Genomic DNA, 18,401 nt, shown 5'->3' with positions numbered 1-18,401 from the left:
TATTACAAAAATTAGGAGAGAATGATGGCAGTAAAGATGAAGAGAAGTACATAGCTTTGAGAAATACTCAGAAGGTAAAAGGAATAGGACTTGAAGATTCCTTGGCTATCACAGATAAGGACAGGAAGAGTTAAGAACAATTATTAGGCTTTGGTTTGAAAATAAGGGCGTGATGGTGCCATTCACTGAGTTGGAGATACTGAAAAATCAGCTCTAATCATTCATTGGGGGAGAAGTGATTAGTCCACTTTGCATATACTATCCTTGAGGTACCGGGGGGTATCCAAGTAAAGATATTAAGAAGGCAGTTGGATATATAAGTGTGTGCCTCAAGATGGAGACTGAACTTGGAATTATAGATTTGTGAGGCATCAGCAAAAGGAATGAATCAGATCATTTAAGGTAAGTATACAGTGAAAAGAATACAAAGTTCGGGAAAACCCCTGAGATACTGTTTAAGAGCTGGGAAGAAGAGGAGCTGCCTGCTAGAGAAACTGAGTAGTAAGAAGGAGAGAAAGAAGATCAGGAGAATGTGGTAGCATGGAGACTAAAGTAAGACAGCATTAAAAAAAAAATTGTGTGTCAATAGTGTCAAATATTGCCAAGAGGTCAAGTAAGGATGGCATGATATGTATCTATGGGATTTAGAGAATATAAAATACAGATTATCCAGAATACAGTAGAAACTCTTTTAATTAATGTCTTGTGAGTGGGACCTGGGAATTGGTGGTGGTTTAGTCACTAAGTTGTGTCTGACTCTGGTAACCCCATGGACTGGAGCCTGCAAGGCTCCTCTGTCCATGGGATTCTCCAGGCAAGAATACTGGAGTGGGTTGTCATTTCCCTCTCCAGGGGATCTTCCTGACCCAGGTATCAAACCTGGGTCTCCAATTGGTCAATAGTTAACTAAAAAAGTGATTAAATTGGGTAATCACAAACAAAATTACACTCCTTCACATATTATTTTAATCTAAAACATACAACTGTACATTTATTTGCCAATTTTTGATATAGGGTTTAAACATTACTTTATGATTTCTTATTTGAACCTGTGTATTGAAACCAGCCTCAGGTTTCTTGCATAACTAATATACATAAATGCATTGTCTGTATTTCCCTGTTTGGGGGAACTATTTAAAGTAAATCAAGAATTTAAAGACACTCATGGAGAGGATTCTGAGAAGATGGTGAAGAAACACAAGGAATCTGTCTCCCTTTTAAACCAATTACACTTGTAGAATCTGTTTGATGTAACTATTTTGGAACTCTAGACTCTGCTGAAGCCTTGCAATCCCAGTGGAAGGTTTGGATGGTAAATTGTGGCTAATCTTGATCAATTTCAGCTTTTAGCACAGTAGCTTTTATCCATCTCCCCACCTCTCAGTCCAGAGGCAGATAGATAGCTGTGAACATATTCCAGGAGCAGCTTTCAATGCAGCTTGCAGGAGCCAAGATAGCAAAGAGAACTCTGTCCATAAAATATCAGGGATCTGTGCTCTAACTTGATTACTGGTTCTAAATTCAGAGGTGCAGACCAAGAGATGGGTGGCCATTGTTGTACCTCCCCCAATTATTGCAACCTTCATCCCCTTATCTGAAGTGACCTCAGGGAATTTAAAAGGTTGGTACAGTTTTATATTCCCTTCATTTTTCTTTCCCTTTTGGTGAGTGAAAAAAATCAGAAAGTCATCGTGCTGGCCAGGGAAAGGTACAGGCTCAGAAAAGACCTGAAAAGAAGTTAAAGTTTACACTTCAGGCTAATCCTCAGCATGAGACACTAATAATAATAATGATAATCAGTTCAGTTCAGGCACTCAGTTGTGTCTGACTCTTTGCGACCCCATGAACCACAGCACGCCAGGCCTCCCTGTCCATCACCAACACTCGGAGTTTACTCAAACTCATATCCATCGAGTCGGTGATGCCATCCAGCCATCTCATCTTCTGTCTTCCCCTTCTCCTCCTGCCCCCAATCTCTTCCAGCATCAGGGTCTTTTCCAATGAACACCCAGGACTGATCTTTAGGATGGTCTGGTTGGATCTCCTTGCAGTCCAAGGGACTCTCAAGAGTCTTCTCCAACACCACAGTTCAAAAGCATCAATTTTTTGGAGCTCAGCTTTCTTCACAGTACAACTCTCACATCCATATATGACCACTGGAAAAACCATAGCCTTGACTAGACGGACCTTTGTTGGCAGAGTAATGTCTCTGCTTTTTAATATGCTGTCTAGGTTGGTCATAACTTTCCTTCCAAGGAGTAAGTGTCTTTTAATTTCATGACTGCAATCACCATCTGCAGTGATTTTGGAGCCCAAAAAAATAAAGTCTGACACTGTTTCCCCATCTATTTACCACGAAGTGATGGGACCAGATGCCATGATCCTAGTTTTCTGAATGTTGAGCTTTAAGTCAACTTTTTCACTCTCCTCTTTCACTTTCATCAAGAGGCTTTTTAGTTCCTCTTCATTTTCTGCCATAAGGGTGGTGTCATCTGCATATCTGAGGTAATTGATATTTCTCCCGGCAATCTTGATTCCAGCTTGTGCTTCATCCAGCCCGACATTTTGCATGATGTACTCTGCATATAAGTTAAATAAGCAGGATGACAATATACAGCCTTGACATACTCCTTTTCCTATTTGGAACCAGTCTGTTGTTCCATGTCCAGTTCTAACTGTTGCTTCCTGACCTGCATACAGATTTCTCAAGAGGCAGGTCAGGTGGTCTGGTATGCCCATCTCCTTCAGAATTTTCCACAGTTTTTTGTGATCCACACAGTCAAAGGCTTTGGCATGGTCAATAAAGCAGAAATGGATTGTTTTTCTGGAACTCTCTTGCTTTTTTGATGATCCAGAGGATGTTGGCAATTTGATCTCTGGTGCCTCTGCCTTTTCTAAAACCAGCTTGAACATCTGGAAGTTCACAGTTCATGTTAATAATAATAAACAAAAACAAAACTCTTCAAATTCTTGGGAAATAGAAGAATCTGATTTCCAGAGCTATCACATTATTCAAGTCAAATCTCCAGTACTGAACAAAAATCCACAAGATACAAAGAAACATAAAAGGAGGATCCATTCAATTAAAAAAATAAATCAATAGAAACTGCCCCTGAAAAAGACATGATAGTGGATCTACTAGACAAAGACTTTAAGGGACTTTCCTGGAGGTCCAGTGGTTAGGGCTCCATACTTCCACTGCAGGGGGCTCAGGTTCAGTCCCTGATTGGGGAACTAAGATCTCAAAAGCCATGCAGCGCTGTCAAAAAAATTAAACAAAAAGACCTCCTTTAAAGATGCTCAAAGAACAAAGGAATATGTGGAGAAAGTCAAGAAAACAGTGTATCAATAAAATGGAACTATCAATTAAGAAATAGTAAAATCTAGAAAGAAACCAAAAAGAAATTCTGGAACTGAAAAGAACAATGAATGAAATTAAGAATTCACTAGAGGGATTCAAGGGCAGATTTGAGCCAGCAAAAGAAAAAAATCAATAAACTTGAAGATAGGACAATGTAAATGATTGAGTTTGAGGAACAGAAAGAAAATAGATTGAAGAAAAGTGAAGAGAGTCTAAAGGACCTGTGAGACACAATCAAATGGACCAATACGCACATTGGGGATCCCTGTAAGAGAAGAGAAAGAAAGGTGTAGAGAGAATATTTGAAAATGATGGCTGAAGATTTTCCCAATTTGATAAAAATAAATAACTAAAAATAAGCATCCAAGAAGTTCAAGGAACTCCAAAGAGATGAATCACAACAAGATACATTATAATTAAACTTTTGATGGACAAATATTAAGAAAGAATCTTGAAAGCAAAAGAGGGAAGTGACTTGTCACATACAAGAGCTTTTCAATGGCATTATCAACAGATTTCTCATTAAATACTTTGCAGGCTGGAAAGTAGTTGACTGATATATTTAAAGTGCCGAAAGAAAAACTTAATAAATAAAAGTAAATAACAATAAACCCAAACAATTCCATTCAAAAATTGGCAAAGAACATGAACAACCATTTCTTCAAAGAAGATATACAAATTACTATTAACCACATGAAAAGAGGCTTAACATCATTAATTATTCAGTTCAGTTCAGTTGTTCAGTCAAGTCCAACTCTTTGTGACCCCATGGGCTGCAGCACACCAGGCTTCCCTGTCCATCACCAACTCCTGGAGCTTGGGCAAACTCACGTCCATCAAGTCAGTGATGCCATCCAACCATCTCATCCTCTGTCATCCCCTTCTCCTCCTGCTTCAATCTTTCCCAACATCAGGGTCTTTTCCAATGAGTCAGTTCTTCACATCAGGTAGCCAAAGTATTGGAACTTCAGCTTCAGCATTAGTCCTTCTACTGATTTCCTTTAGGATTGGTGCTCAGCTTTCTTTATGGTCCAACTCTCACATCCATACTTGACTACTGGAAAAACCATAGCTTTGACTAGATGGACCTTTGTTGGCAAAGTAATGTCTCTGCTTTTTAATATGTTGTCTAGGTTGGTCATAGCTTTTCTGTCAAAGGAGCAAGTGTCTTTTAATTTCATGGCTGCAGTCACCAACTGCAGTGATTTTGGAGCCCAGGAAAATAAAGTCTCGCACTGTTTCCATTGTTTCTCCATCTATTTGCCATGAAGTGATGGCACCGGATGCCGTGATCTTCGTTTTCTGAATGTTGAGTTTTAAGCCAACTTTTTCACTATCCTCTTTCACTTTCATCAAGAGGATCTCTTCAGTTCCTCTTCTCTTTCTGTCATAAGGGTGGTGTCATCTGCATATCTGAGGTTATTGGTATTTCTCCCAGAAATCTTGATTCCAGCTTGTGCTTCATCCAGTCCAGCATTTCTCCTGATGTACTCTGCATATAAATTAAGTAGGGTGACAATATACATCCTTGACATACTCCTTTCCCAATTAGGAACCAGTCTGTTGTTCCATGTCCAGTTCTAACTGTTGCTTCCTGACCTGCATACAGGTTTCTCAAGAGGCAGGTCAGGTGGTCTGGTATGCCCATCTCTTTTAGAATTTTTCACAGTTTGTTGTGATCCACACAGTCAAAGGCTTTAGAATAGCAAATGAAGAGGAAGTAGATGTTTTTCTGGAACTCTCTTGCTTTTTCTATAATCCAATGGATGATAGCAATTTGATCTTTAGTTTCTCTGCTTTTCCTAAATCCACTAATTATTAGGGAAATGAAAATCAAAACTACCATGAGATACCACCTTGTATCCATTAAGATGATTGTTTTGATAAGGATGTAGAGAAATTGGAAATTTTGTGCACTGTTGGTGGGAATGTAAAATGGTATAGTCACTGTGTAAGGCAGTTTGATGATTCTTCAAAAAATTATAAGTAGGATTACCTTGTGATGCAACAATTACACTTCTGGGTATACCTCAAAGAACTAAAAATAGTATCTCAAAGAAATTTTGTACACTCATGTTCATAGCATATTATTCACAATAATCTAAAACACAGAAACAAACAAATAGCTAAAACATAGAAACAACCCAAATGTCTATTGACAGATGAATAGATAAATAAATGTGTTATATGCATACAATGGAATATCATTTGGACTTAAAAAGGAATGCAGTTCTGACGCGCTACAACATAGATGAGCCTTTGGGACATCATGTCAACTGAAATAAGTCAATCACAAAATGAAAAATGCTGTATGATTCTACTTACATGAGATAGTAAGTAGTCAAATTCATAGTTACCAGGGACTGGAGGAGAGGAGGAATTGGGGAGTTAGTATTTAATGACTATAGAGTTTCAATCTTACAAGATGAAAAGAGTTCTGGAGATGGGTGGTAGTGATGATATCACAACATTATGAATGCATGTAGTATCACTGACCTCTACACTTAAAAATGGTTAAGATTTCATGCTGTGTGTTTTTCACTATAATAAAAAAAAATTGGGAAAAAAGTGCTTGTTCACAACCTGAGTTCAGAACCCTAAATATGATTTTCCCCAATCTATTTTTGTTCACCTCAATCCAATGAAAAAATTTAATGCCATTTTCCTTTTATGATTTTCCAAAATATTTGATTTAATTTTCATAGAAGCAACTATCTTTTTCTTCCTATTTATATTTCATATAATAATAAATGATGGTTTACATAATAACCAACTTCTATAATTACAGTAACAAGTATACCTAGCATAAACAAATTGAATAGACACAACTAATTTTTTTTTTTGCCTGAACAGCATATGGAGTCTTAGTTCCAGGGCCAGGGATTGAAATTGCATCCCTGCAGAAAACTGGTCAACCACTTGTAAGAGAATGAAACTACAACACTTTCTAACACCATACACAGAAATAAACTCAAAACGGATTAAAGATCTAAACGTAAGCCCAGAAACTATAAAACTCCTACTAGAGGAGAACATCGGCAAAACACTCCCCGACAGAAATCACAGCAAGATCCTCTATGACCCACCTCCCAGAATATTGGAAATAAAAGCAAAAATAAACGAATGGGACCTAATTAAACTTAAAAGCTTTTGCACAACAAAGGAAACTATAAGCAAGGTGAAAAGACAGCCTTCAGAATGGGAGAAAATAATAGCAAATGAAGAAACTGACAAAGGATTAATCTCAAAATATATAAGCAACTCCTGCAGCTCAATTCCAGAAAAATAAATGACCCAATCAAAAAAACGGGCCAAAGATCTAAACAGACATTTCTCCAAAGAAGACATACAGATGGCTAACAAACACATGAAAAGATGCTCAACATCACTCATTATCAGAGAAATGCAAATCAAAACCACAATGAGGTACCACTACACGCCAGTCAGGATGGCTGCTATCCAAAATTCTACAAGCAATAAATGCTGGAGAGGGTGTGGAGAAAAGGGAACCCTCTTACACTGTTGGTGGGAATGCAAACTAGTACAGCCACTATGGAAGACAGTGTGGAGATTCCTTAAAAAACTGGAAATAGAACTGCCATATGACCCAGCAATCCCACTCCTGGGCATACACACTGAGGAAATCAGATCTGAAAGAGACACATGTACCCCAGTGTTCATCACAGCACTGTTTATAATAGCCAGGACACGGAAGCAACCTAGATGCCCATCAGCAGATGAATGGATAAGGAAGCTGTGGTACATATACACAATGGAATATTACTCAGCCATTAAAAAGAAGTCATTTGAATCAGTTCTAATGAGATGGATCAAACTGGAGCCCATTGTACAGAGTGGAGTGAGCCAGAAAGATAAACACCAATACAGTATACTAACGCATATATATGAAATTTAGAAAGATGCTAATGATGACCCTATATGCAAGACAGAAAAAGAGACACAGATGTATAGAACAGACTTTTGGACTCTATGGGAGAAGGCGAGGGTGGGATGATCTGAGAGAACAGCATCGAAACATGTATATTATCAAGTGTGAAACAGATCACCAGTCCAGGTTGGATGCATGAGACAAGTGCTTGGGGCTGGTGCACTGGGAAGACCCAGAGGGATGGGATGGGGAGGGAGTTGGGAGGGGGGATCGGGATGGGGAACACATATGAATCCATGGCTGATTCATGTCAATGTATGGCAAAAAACACTACAATATTGTAAAGTACTTAGCCTCCAAGTAGTAAAAATAAATGGAAAAAAAAAAAGAAATTGCATCCCTGCATTGGAAGCACTAGACTGCCAGAGATATCTCAATGTAACTGATTCTTAGTACGTCTACTACAATCTAGTGAGAACAAAAATCCATAAATATACTAAGTAGCAATGTATTACCCATATGTGTTTGGTGTGCTGTAGGTATCAGTTGATATGCTTTATAACGGTAATGGAGAGTACCAATTAATTTGTATTATGTTGGTTAAATAGAAGTTAGTTATGAGAGTTTCTACTGTAGAGCCATGAGATGAGCTGGTGGAAGTTATATTGCAGTGGGCTAAAAAGGAAATAGGAGTTGAAGGAATGGGAAAATTGAATTAGACTTCTCTTTCAAGAAATTTGACTGTGAGGGAGAAGAGTGTAGTAACTGAAGACCTAAATACAGTTGGTGGATAGATAAATACATATTATTCTTAAGATAGAAGAGACTTCAGCCAGTTTAGATACTAGAAAGAGTAGCTAAGTATAAAGAAAAGAGAGAAGATGATCAACAAAGGCAGGAATGAAAATCCACTGAACATTAGAATAATTAATCTTGAATAATAGGAAAGGCATCTTTTTTGTTGTAATAAGAGAGGAGGAGGAAAAGATGGATATAGGTCCAGGTAGGTTTTAGGTTTGAAGGCACAAAGTTAAAGGAGTTCATATCTGATAACATCTATTTTTTTCTGAGAACTTAGAGGAGTCATCTACTGAAAATGAGGGGAATGCAAGACAGTTAAAGGTTTATGGACAATGTAAAATGTTTAAAATAAAGTTGTGTAGAAGGGAGGAAAAAGATGACTAAAGAAATACATAGGATTGTGACTCAGTGTTGAGGTCCTAGTTGAGACAGGTAAAACTAGGTTATATGTTGGGTTAAATAGAGTTAGAATGGAGGGAGGATGCAAAAATAGATAAAATATCATTCCTGTTAGCCAAATGGGGAAGAGGGACATATAAACAGCTTTAAAAGAAAAGAATGTATAAATTTTGGTATACTGTGAAATAAATTGGCATATGATTCACATAGTAATGGGAACAAATCTTAAAAACTTCATGTTGAGTGCAAAAGGCATGGCACAAAAAATACATATAGTAAAATTCCATTTATATAAAGTTCAAAAACAGATTAAACTATATATTTTAAGAGTGCATACACATAGATGTGATAAAATACGAGGAAAAGCAAAAGAATGATTACCCTAAGTCAGGTCATGGTTACTTCTGGGAGAAAGGAAACAAGTGTGATCAGGAAGGGACATAGAGGGGGCTTCCCAGGTGCTAGTGATATTCTGTTTCTTGACTTGAATAATGGTGTATTTAGTCATCGTTTAATCAGGGAAGCAAATCCACTTTGGGTTAGAGAGAGGAATTTATTACAGAAATTAGACCATAAGTGCTTGTAGGAGGAGCTGGAGAAGTGATGTTCTTCAAGAGGGATTTGGAGGATGGAAGAGTTTGAAGCCCAGCTCATCCAGCTGTTCAACTGTGCCAGCAAAGGAATAGCTAGTGGAGAAGTCTGTGAGAAGCTACTGCCTCTGTGAGTCTGCAGCCAAACATTTGGTAATCAACCTGGGATCACTGTGGGAAGAAGAGCTGCAAGAGAGGCAGTGAGATTGAGGACAAGTTAGAACCCAAGGCCTTCAGAGAGGAACCGACGCTGCTTCACCTCCATCTCCCAAAACTCACACAGTATGCTCTTTCGGCCAACACTAAACCAGAGCCATTCAGGGAAGGGGATTCTGAGAAATACAGTTCCTAGGTTATCAATTTGAAAATAAAATGGTCCCGCTCAGGTGGGTACATGCGTTTCCCTTTATAATTATATGTTCAGTTCAGTTCAGTTCAGTCGTGTCCAACTCTTTGAGACCCCATAGAGTGCAGCACGTCAGGCCTCCCTGTCCCTCACCAACTCCCAGAGCTTACTCAAACTCATGTCCATAGAGTCAGTGATGCCATCCAACCATCTCATCCTCTGTCGTCCAGTTCTCCTCCTGCCTTCAATCTTTCCCAACATCAGGGTCTTTTCAAATGATTCAGTTCTTCGCATCAGGTGGCCAAATTATTGGAGTTTCAGCTTCAGTATCAGTCCTTCCAATGAATATTCAGGACTTATTTCCTTGAGGATTGCTGGTTTGATCTCCTTGCAGTCCAAGGGACTCTCAAGAGTCTTCTCCAGCACCACAGTTCAAAAGCATCTATTCTTCAGCACTCAGGTTTCTTTTTATTTTTTTTTTCATTTATTTTTATTAGTTGGAGGCTAATTACTTTACAATATTGTAGTGGCACTCAGGTTTCTTTATGGTCCAACTCTCATATCCATACATGACTACTGGAAAAACCATAGCTTTGACTAGACAGACCTTCATCAGCAAAGCAATGTCTCTACTTTTTAATATGCTGTCTAGGTTGTTCATAGCTTTTCTTTCAAGGAGCAATTATCTGTTATAATATATTAATACATTTATGGTTAAACATCTTTTGGAAGGTATTATAGTTCACAATGGGAAGACCATCAAGTAGTCAATTAAGCAAATAAAGGAACAAGAGTGTCATTTCAGAGACCTTCCTGGTGGTTCAGCAGCTAAGATTCCAGGCAATGCAGGGTCTGGGGTCGGGGAACTAGCTCCCACAAGTCGCAACTAAGAGTTCATATGCCACAACTAAAAAGATCCCATAGGCCACAACTAAGACTCAGCACAGCCAAATAAATAATAAATAAAATATTTTTTAAAAGAGTATCATTTCAAATGTTACATATGATGTGTTCCATAGTGCTATCAGAGTGTGTATAAAAGTGCTATGAAGTTAAAGGAACAATCCTGTCTGACAGCATCAGGAATGGTTTTGCAGAAAAGGAAATATTTTAAAATAGTAGTAAAAAGAATTAGCTACCATTCACTGGCCATTTACAATGTGCTCTTATTTCGTATAATTTTCACAACAATCCTTTGAGGGAAGCATTATACTTCCCATTTTGCAGATAAAGAAGCTGAGGTAAAGAGAAGTAAATTAACTTGGCCAATGCCACATGAGCTAACAAGATACAGAGCAGTAACGTGAACTCACATCTGGTTCAGTCCAACCACTCTTAACCACTGTACTCTATAATCTTCCATCTGAATCTTGACAAGTAAACAGGACATGGCAAGCAGAGGGAATGGCATGAGCAAAGAATTGGCAATGTGAAAGTGTGTCTTTGCTTGCAGAACACTAAGGTTGGTGAAGCTGATGAATGTCGATGTGGGGAATGGTGAGAGGGGAAAGGTAACGCTGTAATATTTGCTAAAGGTTTATTTATGGTATGATAAAGTATTCTGAACTTATCTTTTAGTCAACAGGAAACCACTGGCATTTAATTAGTGGGAAAATAACACAATCAGATTTATGTTTTATAATTCTGGCAGTAATTACTTAGTAGTTATATATCCCTTTGTATATGTGAATGCACAGTATATTTGGACACTTCTTAACTCTTTATACAGAATTTTTTTTTAATGGCTGCACTGGATCTTTGTTGCTATGCACTGGGGCTACTCTAGCTGTGGGGCACAGGCTTCTCGCAGTAGCTTCTTTTGTTGCAGAGCATGGGCTCTAAGCGCACAGTCTTCAGTAGTTGTGGCTTGCAGGCTTAGTTACCCTGTGACATGTGGGATATTCCTGGACCAGGGATTGAACCTATGTCTCCTGCATTGGCAGGCAAATTCTTAAACACTAGACCACCAGGGATGTCCTACACAGAACTGTTAATCACATTATTTCTTTTGATTCTCACAACTGACCAGCCTGTGAGGAATGCAGAATAGGTATTATTATCCCCATTATACAGATTTTAAAGTTGAGTCTCAGTAAGGTTAAATAATTTGTCCAATGTCACTTAGCAAATAAGTGACACTCTGGATGAGAAGCCAGGTTTCTTTGACTCCTTGTTTTCTCTTCTTCCTCCATTGTATGGCCTAAGTTGACCCAGGCAAATTAGGTCAACAAAATGAACCTCAATCCCCAGGCATTTTCCAATGAGCTGTAGCCAGATCTAGTGAATTTTCTATTTCCTGTATTCTAAGAGCTGAATCAAGAATGCCGAGAGAAATATCAATAAGCTCAGATATGCAGATGACACCACCTTTACGGCAGAAAGTGAAGAACTAAAGAGCCTCTTGATGGAAATGAAAAAGGAGAGTGAAAAAGCTGGCTTAAAGCTCAACATTCAGAAAACTAAGATCATAGCTTCCAGTCCCATCACTTCTTGGCAAATAGATGGGAAAACAATGGAAACAGTGAGAGACTTTATTTTCCTGGGCTCCAACATCACTGCCAATGGTAACTGCAGCCATGAAATTAAAAGACGCTTGCTCCTTGGAAGAAAAGCTATGACCAACCTAGATAGCATATTAAAAAGCAGAGACATTGCTTTGCCAACAAAGGTCCGTCTAGTCAAAGCTGTGGTTTTTCCACTGGTCATGTATGGATGTGAGAGTTGGACTATAAAGAAAGCTGAGCACTGAAGAATTGATGTTTTGAACTGTGGTATTGGAGAAGACTCTTGAGAGTCCCTGGGACTGCAAGGAGATCCAACCAGTCCATCCTGAAGGAAATCAGTCCTGAATATTCACTGGAAGGACTGATGCTGAAGCTGAAACTCTAATACTTTGGCCACCTGATGAGAAGAAGTGACTCCCTGGAAATGACCCTGATGCTGGGAAAGATTGAAGGAGGAGGAGAACTGGACGACAGAGGATGAGATGGTTGGATGGCATCACCGACTTGATGGACATGAGTTTGAGCAGGCTCCAGGAGTTGGTGATGGACAGGGAAGCCTGGTATGATGTAGTCCATGGGGTTGCAAAGAGTTGGACACAACTGAGCATCTGAACTAAACTGAAAAGCTCAGAGCTGATTAGCATCATCATCTTTTGAGAAATTAAATTTTAGTCATGGAATTTCTATTTGATTTAAAATTACATGACTCATAGATATATTTTGATTTAAATATAATGGCAACAAATTGGTTCATAGTGGGAATATAGTAATTCTGGACAAACATAAATTCTGTGCCTCAAAATCAAACAAAATTTTCTAATTTCACCAAACAAGGGAATGGAAATTAGTCTCAACTGCCAAATGGACACTGTGCCAGGAATTTCAAGAACAGGAGGAAAAAAATGAAATTGTACCCAACCTGAATGCCAGGGGAAAAATGTTTCCAGGGAGTTCTCAGACTCTCCAAGGGAAATCAGTTCCTTTTCCTTAAGTCTCCATATCCATATCTTTCATCAACATTGAGAATTTCCTCAATTTTCAAATTCCTGGTTTGGAATTCTTATTTCCTTTATTGAAACTCTTGTCAGTCATTGCTCTGAAATCTCCTCCTTAGTTTATAAAGTCTGCATTTATGAAGGTCCCGAAGGTTTTGCTTTCCAATGTTTGTTGTTGTTCAGTCACTAAGTCACGTCCGACCCTTTGCGACCCCATGAGCTGCATCACACCAGGCTTCCCTGCCCTTCACTATCTCCCGGAGTTTGCTCAAACTCACATCCATTGAGTGATGCCATCCAACCATCTCATCCTCTGTTGCCCCCAATACTATCAAGTTTTTCCCTTTAATGTTACCAGTGAGGAAGAATAGAATATCAACAAGGGCTGAACAGAGGTCACCGACATCCAAAGAAACTGCACCTTTACTCTTATTCTTGCTTGTTGCCATCTGGATCTCTGTCTGAGAAAATGTCACAGTTTCTGTCCTGGTACCTTGGTGGGTCTGTAAAGGGACTACTGATGTGAAGCTTCCTAAGAAGGATTACACTTAAGTTCAGAGTCTCAGCAGAAGACCATTTTTCTCAACTCATCAGCCGTCCAAGGACATTATGAATGCCTCACTTTCCCAGAGGGAGCCAGAGCAAAGCAATATGGAAGATGCCATATACAGCTTCTGTCCATTCCAATTTGTATATTGGTTTTTTAGTGAGTGTAAGTTTGCATTAATATTATTTCTCCTTGCCAAACCGCTTAAGTCTGAAAATTTAAAAATAAAAAGATAATTTTGTTTGGTTTTATCAGTTCAGTTCAGTTCAGTCGCTCAGTCGTGTCCGACTCTTTGTGACCCCATGAATCGCAGCACGCCAGGCCTCCCTGTCCATCACCAACTCCCTGAGTTTACTCAAACTCATGTCCATCGAGTTGGTGATGCCATCCAGCCATCTCATCTTCTGTCGTCCCCTTCTCCTCCTGCCCCCAATCCCTCCCAGCATCAGGGTCTTTTCCAATGAGTCAACTCTTCGCATGAGGTGGCCAAAGTACTGGAGTTTCAGCCTCAGCATCAGTCCTTCCAATGAACACCCAGGACTGATTTCCTTCAGGATGGACTGGTTAGATCTCCTTGCAGTCCAAGGGACTCTCAAGAGTCTTCTCCAACACCACAGTTCAAAAGCATCAATTCTTCAGTGCTCAGCTTTCTTCACAGTCCAACTCTCACATCCATACATGACCACTGGAAAAACCATAGCCTTGACTAGACGGACCTTTGTTGGCAAGGTAATGTCTCTGCTTTTTAATATGCTATCTAGGTTGGTCATAACTTTCCTTCCAAGGAGTAAGCGTCTTTAAATTTCATGGCTGCAGTCACCATCTGCAGTGATTTTGGAGCCCAAAAAAATGAAGTCTGCCACTGTTTCCACTGTCTCCCCATCTATTTCCCATGAGGTGATGGGACCAGATGCCATGATCTTAGTTTTCTGAATGTTAAGCTTTAAGCCAACTTTTTCACTCTCCTCTTTCACTTTCATCAAGAGGCTTTTTAGTTCCTCTTCACTCTCAGCCATAAGGGTGGTGTCATGGGCATATCTGAGGTTATTGATATTTCCGCCGCCGCCCCTGACCTCGGACGTGGGGAAGCTTCTCTCGGCCGCCGCTCCTGCGCTGTGACAGCCTGGCGCTCTCAGTCGCTACCCCGACCTTGGGCGAGGGGTAGCTCCTCACGGCCACGCTTCTGCGCGGTCCTTGTTTTATATATATTTGTATAAATATATGTATATAGATTGCTTAAGTCTGAAGACTTAAAAATAAAAACAAAATTAATATATGTATATTTATTTTATTTGGATTCTCAAAGGATTCATCTCCAAAGCCATCAAAAATAAATACATTTTCTTCCTGTGCAGTTAAAAATGGGGGCTAGGGGACTCCCCTGGTGGTACAGTGGATAGGAATCTGCCTGCCAATCTAGGGGACGGGTTTGAGTCCTGGTCTGGGAAGATTCCACATGCCTCGGAACAACTAAGCTCATGAGCCACCACTGCTGACCCCACGCGCTGCAACTGCTGAAGCTCACAAGACTAGAGCCCGCGCTCGACAGCTAGAGGAGCCACTGCGATGAGAAATCCATTCACTGCAGCAAAGAGTAGCCCCCACTCTCTGAAGCCAGAGAGAGCTCACGCACAGCAACGAAGACCCAACACAGCCAAAAATAAATAAATACATAAAACTGAAATATGTATAAATAAAAATATTTTTTTAAATATTGGGGTTAGGTGTCAAAGCATCATGGGATTCTAGTGTCTTATTAAAAATTGGTGGGAATTTTTTTTACTTATGAATATTTTCCCTTTCATTATGCTCACTTGATTTGAAAATGTTGGTTTATACTCAGCCAAAAATACCAGGCATTTAAGTATCAAGTATATTGAAGTATGTGATGCTGGCTTCACCAACTATTGGCTCCCATCCATCAGAATTCAAAATGGAAAATGTACCTAATGAAGGTTTATACATAACTGCTGGGAAACCTCTCTGGGTTTAATTTTTTTAATTTTAATCCTATTATTCATTTCATATACGTGGTCTCAAAGAGATCTCCATAAGTGGCCAGCTTTAACTTATAGACCTTTGGGATTTACAGCACTATAAATAGAGGGCTGGCCCTGGTCTTAAAATGACAGCCTGCTTGGTTACAGGCAGACTGTAGTTTGACATTAGCCAAAATTAACAGAGCTATATATTCTACCTCCTGCTTATTCAACTACCTGAAAGGTAATTTAAACTGAATCTGACCACATATTCTAGCTGAATTAGATTTAATTCATTGTCCAATACCAATTCCTTATGTAGCAATAGACAAATTGTTTAAATGCCTGTCTTCTCTACACATATCAATGGAGATTACTCTCTTGCATCCTGTGATGAAATACTAAATTCCGGCTTTTGTTGCCACCACCCAAAGGCTTAAGGCTTCTTCCTGTGTTCACAGCTTGGGAAGGTAGCCCTGTTTTCTCTTGTACATCTTGTTTCAAATTGTCTGTAACAACACACTCTCAAAATGCTTATCTTCTCTGCATGGGAAAAAAATTCTTTACTACTTAGATGAGATTTATAAAAAGAAAAATAAGTATAGGCTGACATTATAGTAGGTAAAGTAGCTCCATAATCTAGCTTTTTGTAGCACCGGGACTAAACCTAGTAAAAGATCTTACTTCTGGGGGCTTCTCGTCAGCCACATAGTCTGCTTCTCCAATCAGTCGAATCAGATCCTTTACTGGTCTTGAGAAAGAGATAATATTAGTCCAACCTTTCTTTTTTACAGATAAGAAAGAACTTGGGAGTCAGGCTTTGGGGCTTTGACTTATGCTCATCTCTCTGTAGTGATATACTAAAATCCTATCTATATCTTTAAAAGTGATATTTTACATGAATAAAAATATATGTAAAGCACTTAGAACATACAAAGTACTGTAAAAACTTTAAATAGTTTTATTCTAACTTCTTTGTGAAATCTTCCTCATCCTCATCTCTGTACGAGTTCCTTGGGCTTGTCTTCCTATTTATACTTATATTGAACTTAATTCTTTATTTTTCCCTCTCCCTCACGAGACAGTAAGCTATTTGAGGCAAGAACCATGAATTCCCTTTGAATTATCCTCCTCCCCAGTCCTTAGCCCTGACATAAAACAAATACGCTGCCAGTTATTTCTCCAGAAGAAAATGGATTCACTTAGGATCAACGAAGAATTAAATTCAGGGTCTGCAGCTGTGGTAAGCCACCTGCAAAGTCCCCACACAGCTAGGAGAGGAGAATTCTTTTAAAGAGGGGAAAGGGAAGTTGGGCAGTCCATAGCAAACAGAGTCCACTGGGGGTTTGAGAGTTTGCAGTGGCTTCTCATTGGCTGAGTTGTGACAGTCTCTCATTACCTACACTCTTTCCGGGCAGGAAGAGGAGGTCGTTCTTTCTCCTCTTGGGCTCTGCTATTGTTGTAGGGCATGAGCGCTCCCCTTCTAGCCTCCTTACTCTTTCATGTGTGTGCGTATGTGCAAGTAATTTTATATAAATATATATGTATACATATATATATGAAGTATAGTTTTAAATATATATATATATATATGAAGTATAGCTGATTTATAATACCTGATTCTATTTTAATTGAGATTTCTGTTTACTAAGTGTTACACTAGTGTATTACTTTTCAGGCATTACATCTTTTCTTTTTTTCATTTATTTTTATTAGTTGGAGGCTAATTATTTTACAATATTGTAGTGGTTTTTGCCAAACATTGACATGAATCAGCCATGGATTTACAAGTGTTCCCCATCCTGATCCCCCCTCCCAGGACATGGAAGCAACCTAGATGCCCATTAGCAGACAAATGGATAAGAAAGCTATGGTACATATACACAATGGAATATTACTCAGCCATTAAAAAGAATACATTTGAATCAGGCATTACATCTTTAAAGAAGTGTTCACTGATTTAATTGCAATGATGACCTTCAAAAGCAGTGGGACATGTTCAACCACTGTGGGCTTGTTGAAAGTGTTAGTCGCTCAGTCGTGTCTGACTCTTTGCGACCCCATGGACTGTAGCCCATCAGGCTCTTCTGTCTGTGGAATTCTCCAGGCAAGAATACTGGAGTGGGTTGCCATTTCCTTCTCCAGGGGATCTTCCCGACCCAGGGATCGAACCCACATCTCCTACAAGCAGGTGGATTCTTAACCACTGAGCTACCAGGATACTATAATGGTGAAAGTGAGAAATGTGAAAGTGTTAGTTGCTCAGTCGTGTATCCGACTCTTTGTGACACCATGGACTGTAGCCCGCCAGGCTCCTCTGTCTGTGGAATTCTCCAGGCAAGAATACTGGAGTGGGTAACCATTCCCTTTTCCAGGGGATCTTCCTGACTCAGGGATTGAACCTGGGTCTCCTGCATTGCAGGCATCTGGCCCATAGATCTGCCAAGAGACCAATTGATACCACATTAGTTTCTTTATGCGGACAAGTTGGAGCTGCAATAATATTAAGCGAGTGCGTGGTCAGATGGCAGGAACCAGGAAAAAGTGATTGCAAAATAATAGCAAAATGCACAAACAACAGGATTAACAATGGGATTAATTTAGACTGGAACTCACTAAAGCAACAGACAGGTTGAGACAAGATTAGGGACAAGGATAGATTTAGGGAAGTGAATAGGGCAAGCTGAAGCCTGGTTCAGACCCCACTTACAGGTAGGAAAGAAAAGCTGAAATCTTAAGAAAGCATCCAAAATGGCTTCCAAGTGTTGCATCAGTAGGTGATTGTGGGATGAGAGATAAAAAGACTATAGCCTCAAAAAAAAAAAAAAAAAAAAGACTATAGTCTCATAACTACAAAGGGTAAGTCTTTCATCACTGTTCTGTCTACAAGATGTTTGTTAAAGGATCTCAGTTTATTAGAGTGGCTCCCATTTACCCAGGTTCATCTTCATGACAGTACCTTCAATAGTCATGTCCAGATAGTAGTGTCA

Source organism: Odocoileus virginianus, chromosome 17, assembly GCF_023699985.2.
Source record: "Odocoileus virginianus isolate 20LAN1187 ecotype Illinois chromosome 17, Ovbor_1.2, whole genome shotgun sequence".
NCBI classification, from domain to species: Eukaryota; Metazoa; Chordata; class Mammalia; order Artiodactyla; family Cervidae; genus Odocoileus; species Odocoileus virginianus.
The sequence above is the reverse complement of the archived record's forward strand: the minus strand, read 5'-3'. Positions refer to the sequence as shown.